The following is a 7,232-nucleotide window of genomic DNA, read 5'->3' on the forward strand; positions in this document are numbered from 1 at the left end:
TCCGTAACCTGCAATATGGGTGGTCCAGTGTTTTAATACACCCTATGCGATCATTCATACAAAGTTTCATCCCCACAGGCCGTGTGGTTATGGAGGGGTGTATCTGGTTTCGTAACCCAAATGAATTCGTAACAGAGAAATGAGTAATGTAAATAATCGAGTCTGGACCAAACAATCCAGTGAGTGACAACATGAGCATCGATCCATGCAATTGGGATCATTACATGCATCAACCAAGTCAGCGAGACTGACCTCCCGATCCCGTTAGTCGCCTTTTACGACAAGCATAGTTGCCTTTTACAGCAAGCATGGGTTGCTAAAGATCTATTCTACCCCGGATCTTCACGGGTCCGTAGTAATGGTCAAACGTGGAATGTTTAATATGGCCGCCAAGTTCAAAGTCCGATCGGAATTCAGTTTGGAGTTTGTTTGTTGTTTATCACCGCACTCAGCAATATTCCAGCTATATGACGTTGGTCCAGTGTTTTGAGACACCATACAGTCATTCATACAAAGTTTTATCCCCACAGGCCTTGTGGTTGTGGAGGGGTGTATCTAATTTCGTAACCCAAATGAATTCGTACCCCTATGCAATAAGCAATAAATTACTTTATATAAAATAACCCTTGGCAATAAACAACAAATTATGTCATTTATTTATCTTGAAATTAAATGTAAAAATAAAACTCCTAACATGTTGATTGGTTGTTTAAGTAAAAATAATAATAGTTCACAAATTGTTTGTGATGTTTTGGGTAGGCTTTGGGATGGATTCACCCACCTTATAAAATTCTGGATCGTTCCATGCATGGACAACAGGATGGTTGTATGATATTTCTCAGTGTGGCTTGTGCAGCCTATGTATCTGTATGAGGGGTTTGTATGGCATAATGTATTGTAATACATTTTTATAACCCACCCCAAAATAAGAACAGAAACAAGAAAATATTTCTAAATAAATATATCTTTATTGCATAATTGAAAACAGTAACTGTAAAGTTTGTTACTACATGTGTCATGTAACATCATATTTGTTACCCTTCTCAGTGTTGTCTTCAGAATATGTTTAAAGACAATATTTACTGTCACTATGCCCTCACTTGTTTTAAAGACAAAACCTCTAAACCCATCTGTCATTGAATACTTAGGGTGTTCTGGTGCTTCTTCTGGTTGAAGATGAACACCACACACTTTAAATTTTAAAGTTTATCAAATTAAAATTTGTACAAATTCCAAATGCAATGCACTTTGAAATCTGTGTCTTTACACCCATTATGGTAAAACGTTAGTTTCATCTCCTTTAAAAAATGTGTGATTTTCTTTTTAACCTCAACAGGCAAACAAATCGTACCACACTGGTCTGTTTGGACAAGTGATTCGTTTTGTGCACAGTTAGAAGATTGATAAATCTGCAAAGCCATACAGTTAATGTCATCGTTACCAGTATACTTATCAATAAAATATTTATTTTTAATTTTTTAACATCGCATTCAAGATTATTGCACCGATACAGCGACATGCCTGTGACTATCCGGACTAATGCTGTTTTTATAGCGCAGGTCCATTGAGATACATTGCAAAAGTATAACATGGATACCCAACTTAGATAGATACAATATATATCTGAGCCAATCAGTCCTTGTTATATCCCCTTAATGCCAAGCTCCAGTCAGGGAAAAAACAAGTACCATATGTCTTTTGGTATGACAAGGATACAGATCGAACCCCGGACCTTCCGCTCTCCGGGCAGATGCTCTATCCACTACACCAGGAAAACAGTTTATTAATATTTAGGTATGTGATAGTTACTGTTGCCTTTGAGTATATAAGCTTTTATATTAAATAGACACGATCATCTAGAGTCAGGTAACGGTGCAATAGCTCTGCAATGAACTGATACAAGAAAAGCAAATAGCATAAATACATCAATATCAATTAAAAAATGCCCAATAAATTGTGATTTCTACAAATATAAAACTTGGCAAAAGGATAAAAAAACAAAGGTTACCACCTGAGGGTAACAATGGCAACAGAAGGGGTAACCATGGCAATAAAGAGACTTCAGGAGGTTACTATGGTGACAAATAACATCAGCATGTAACCATGGTAATACATGCACACAAGGGTTAACATCAGCCCTGAAAATAATGTGTGATTGTGCTTGAGAGACCTAGTCTTGCGCTGCTGGCCGTTATTATAAACTAATATTTTGGAACATGAAACAAAACAATTATGACTAAGGCTAAAAAAAATAATAGTCTTGGTTCTCAGGCACCACTCGTATCATAAAGTCTGCCGCACATTTCGTTTTTATTTCCATTTAATTTTTTTTATAAATCTTTAATTATTCTGCGTCTTGAACACACGACTCTGGCAGTGAGATGCTACATTACTTAAGTACAACATGGGTTCGCCAAAATTATTGTAAACAAAATTTGGTTACATACTGGCTTGAAGAACAAACAAAAACAACACAAAAAACACACCGCCCGTCCCCACTATATTTTCAAAAGTCATTGCCTGAGAACCAATTCTTATTTTTTAAAGCCTAAATTTACCCTTTTTCTCATGCGAAAGCTTTCTCATGTTAGGTCTTCTGAAAGACAGTTTTGTTTTGATTTGGACCCATGTATTTCAAAACATTGTACACAATCAAAAATGTTTTCTCAACACTTTCTCTGTATTGTTTCAGGAATGAAACAATTATTTCTTTAGCCAAATGACAAACCTGACACCAGAAGGCAAGGAGTTGCATCAAATGGTTATTATTGTTTTAACATAACAACACAGTAACAGAAAGTTACCATGGTAACAATATCAGGAGGTTCCTATAGTTGTACAGCTAACATCAGAAGTTAACCATGACAACACAGTAAAATCAGAAGGTTACTTATAGTGTACAGTTAACGTCAAATGGTAACCATGGTAACATCAGTAGGTTACTTTGACAATGCAGCTAACATCTGAGGTGTATCCATGGTAACTCAAAGAAGTGGGACTTCGACTGAATAGGTTGTTAAAACAAGCAGATGGGACTTCAACACTAAATGTGCATTTTCTCTGTTTACTCTGATAATTTTAAAGTAACCATGGTAACCCTGTACAGAAAGACATGAGATCAATACTGAAGAGTCATGACAAGACTTCATCTCCTCAATCTTAGCGCTAAGAATTCCTTAATCACTATTATTGCACACATACTCCACTGTTCAGTAGTACTAAGAGAGAATATAATTACTGGTAAATCGTGTTCCTTAACGAGCACTGGGCCCCGTTCCACAAAACGATCTGAGTGCTAAGACTGCCCTAAGTCTATATTAAAGTATGGGAGTTACGATCGTCTTAGCGCTACGAGGGGTCCTGGATTCTTTTTCAGAAGGTTTTTTATTGGTTTTTGATACACTGTCTGCATTAGTAAAACATTAATTGTTACAAACAATCTGTTAAAAACAATCTACCAAACACAATCTCCTAAACCAACTGTAGAACACAATCTGCTAACACAATCTACTAAACACAATCTGCTAACACAATCTACTAAACACAATCTGCTAAACCAACTGTAGAGTGAGAGAGGGAGGGAGAATGGTTTTACGCCGCTTTTAGAAATATTCCAGCATTTACGGCGGGGGACACCAGAAATGGGCTTCACACACTGTACCCATGTCGGGAATCGAACCTAGGTCTTCAGCATGACGAGCAAACACTTTAACCACTTGGCTACCCGACCGCCCCACCAACTGTAGAACACAATCTGCTAAACACAATGTGAAAAACACAATCAAAATACCATTGCAACACTTCTACCTGTATTTGCAACAGAACCACAATACACTGTACCAATGCGTTTGTAACACTGCCCTCAATAGCAGAGACCTTGGCCTCTGTCAGTAGTCATTCTGACAATTAAGCTGAAATCACTGTCTGAGAGGGGGGTCGGGTAGCCTAGTGGTTAAAGCATTCGCTCGTCACGCCGAAGACCCGGGTTCGATTCCTGACATGGGTACAATGTGTGAAGCCCATTTCTGGTGTCCCCCGCCGTGATATTGCTGGAATATTGCTAAAAGCGGCGTAAAACCATACTCACTCACTGTCTGAGAACCAGCCTTTTCATCTCAATATTACTTGGTCCAGCATCCAGGCAAGGGAGTTAATCTCGCAAAAACAGAATACCATTAGAAATAGTGAAATACACACAACAATGAGCATCCTCTATCATCCAGGGTATTATATCTCCATCATGTTAAGATTAACACCCTGGACCTAATTGCCACCATAACTTCGTTAAGAGTCTGGACCCCGTTCCACAAAGTGATCGTAGCACTACGTCTGTCGTAAGCCTGTGTTAAGGATAGGAGTTACGAATATCTTAGCACTATGATCGCTTTCTGGAACGGGACCCTGGTTCAAATGACATGATGCAAGAAATAGCTGTCCAATAAAAATACACAATTCTTTCAAGACTGAGACAAGCAGCTATGTAACCAGTACTCTTGTTGTTGTGCGCCTCTCAAATACAGGAATGTGAGCAGGTTTTCTAAAAAAAAAGAGGAAAACTCTAGGGGGGTCTTGGGGCATGGACCCCTCCCCGAATTTTTTTAAACATTTGATTGATAAACAATTTTGTGCATGTTGGATAACATTCACACCAAGAAATGGCAAAAGTCAAGTAAACAAAGATGATGGATGCAAATTTCAAAGTTAAATTATTACTTTTAAAAAATCGGGCATAGCGTCTTTGCACCCGGCTACCTGTGCAATGTCTAACCCTTTCCCTATGTTGAAGCATATTGAAAAAAAATTACCTTGTACTAATCACATGAACAACTATAAAACATCTAATTCACTTATAGGCTAAAAGAAAACTTTATCTTAAAAACAAGCCATCATATGAGTACTTACAATTTCTATGTGACGCCACACCCAACATTATAGTGCAAGAATTCATTATAGAAAACGTATGGTGTCCGAAAACCTATGATCCGACGATAATAGTCTTGTGTCATGAATAATAATAAAGGCATAAATGAGGCTAAAAGCTCTGATTGAAAAGAGGACAATCCGCGACTGTTATCCGGAATCACGACAATATTTTTTGGAGTAATTTAAAAAATATTTAATTATGTTTTTACGCGGAAGATGAGGACTACTGTTTTAAAAAACGTGATTTTCCGCATTTCCGCAGAGATTTCACATCCCCACAAATACTAAATAAAACATCTTCTCGCCTAAGAATCCCCTCTTCCTGTGTTAGTACTTGGGAAAATATCTTGTCTAGCTAATATACTACCGGTAATCAAAACTAGTTAAAGATCACCCACAATTGGAAGAGTCCGTGTTGCAATACCCACCAGACATGACAGATTAACTACAGTCATATGAACAAAATCAGATGTTCTTTAACTTCTTTTGAGTAGTATAGTTCATTTATAAGAGTCTTTGATCAAAATTGACCATACTACATCACTAATCCCTGTGTTATGTGTAATTCATGACAAATGACAGTCATCAGAGATCAGAGATTTTACTTATTTAGACTAGTTTATGCATCTATGTTTCAATTTTGGTAAATTTCTGGGACCAGGGTGCAGCCTGGTTTTGTCAGGTGCAACTAGATTTTCATGTCAACATGCACATGGTGCAAGCTAAATCATGTTCCTTAACGAGCACTGGGCCCCGTTCCACAAAATGATCTTAGTGCTAAGACTGCCGTAAGTCTATGTTAAAGTGTGGGAGTTACGATCGTCTTAGCGCTACGAGGGGTCCTGGATTCTTTTTCAGAAGGTTTTTTATTGGTTTTTGATACCCACACCAAGAGAGAAAGAAATCCTGTGCTAAGTGATAGAAAGAAGAAGATGGTGATGTCACTTCCAAAATGAGGCTTGATGGCGAATGCTTCCAGGTGTTTCTGCTCTAGTTCACAGCAGATGTAATTCAAAACAAGAGTTTGCCACTAACGTGGTTGCAGAATTTATGACATAATTATATCTAAACAAACCCTAACCTTTTTTAACCGAGGTGGAACTTGTCATGGAAATTGTAAAAAAAAGGAGAGTTTGGAACCTAAGTCCATCTTGTTGCCATGGAAACGTAAAAAATAAAAATGTCTAAATAGCAAAAGGCACCAGTTTAGCATGTACATGACAAACCTGCAAAGTTTCATGAAAAAATATTGAACGGTTTCTGAGTTATGCTCCGGAAACGAAACGTGACGGACGGACGGACAGAGTCCGTTTCTATATCCACCTCCAACTTTGTTGGGCGGGGGATAATAAACATATCGTTTTTAGTATCAACAAAAAGTACACCATGCCATAGTGTGACTGGATTTCTGGTCCTTCAACTGATTGTCTGGTTTATTTACAGGTCACCGTCAGGCAAAAACACTTACTATTTTATACAGATTGTGTGAGTGGCTACTGGTAGGGCAGGACATGCTTACTCTCTTCGTGAACACCTGGTGTCATCACTGATTTTCAGTGATTCATTCCTATAATTTTCACCTCTGTTTTGACTTTTCATCTTCCCGGGGCAAGAGAGTTAACTGACTATAAAAGTAAAGTTTCCACCCTTGCCGAACTTGGCTGGTATTATGGAGTTATATTTTGGCTGGACTAACGAGTCTTGGTGTAGTCCAATCAAAATTGCACACCAAAATCGAAATCCGGTTCGTAAACTGTCATGCAGATTTCGGTCGACTGCAGGATTTGCAAAGCATGTGCATCGCTAACTCGTTGTCAACAGATATTTTCTAAATCTTTTCATGTTTTTAATCAAGGTGCTCACATGATTTGATGCACTTCGCAATGTAAGACTCGTTTTATCTCAATATAGATCTTGATTATCAATCAGATCGTCTTGACTGGGCGCCACGGTTTTGTTTGAAGCAAATGCAAGTGATACGAGAGATGGAATCTGATTGGTCAATAGGAGAGGCATAGAAGGGACATAACTCGTAATAGCCACAGGTGGCGCTACCATCGAGCCCAGGAATTCTAGCCTAGTTCGGCAAGGGTGGAAACTGGACTTTTAAAGTCAGTTAACTCTCTTGCCTCAGGAAGATGTGACTTTTATGCCCAATTGAATCTGTTTCACTGGATAATCAAGACTGGTTATTCTTTGGTGTTGATGTTTTATACATATCCGTTGATGTTTTATACATATTCGTTAATGTTTTATACATATCCATTGATGTTTTATACATATCCGTTGATGTTTTATACATATCCGTT

The sequence above is a fragment of the Haliotis rufescens genome, unplaced genomic scaffold (genome assembly GCF_023055435.1).
Source record: "Haliotis rufescens isolate VD_foot unplaced genomic scaffold, xgHalRufe1.0.p SCAF_23, whole genome shotgun sequence".
NCBI classification, from domain to species: Eukaryota; Metazoa; Mollusca; class Gastropoda; order Lepetellida; family Haliotidae; genus Haliotis; species Haliotis rufescens.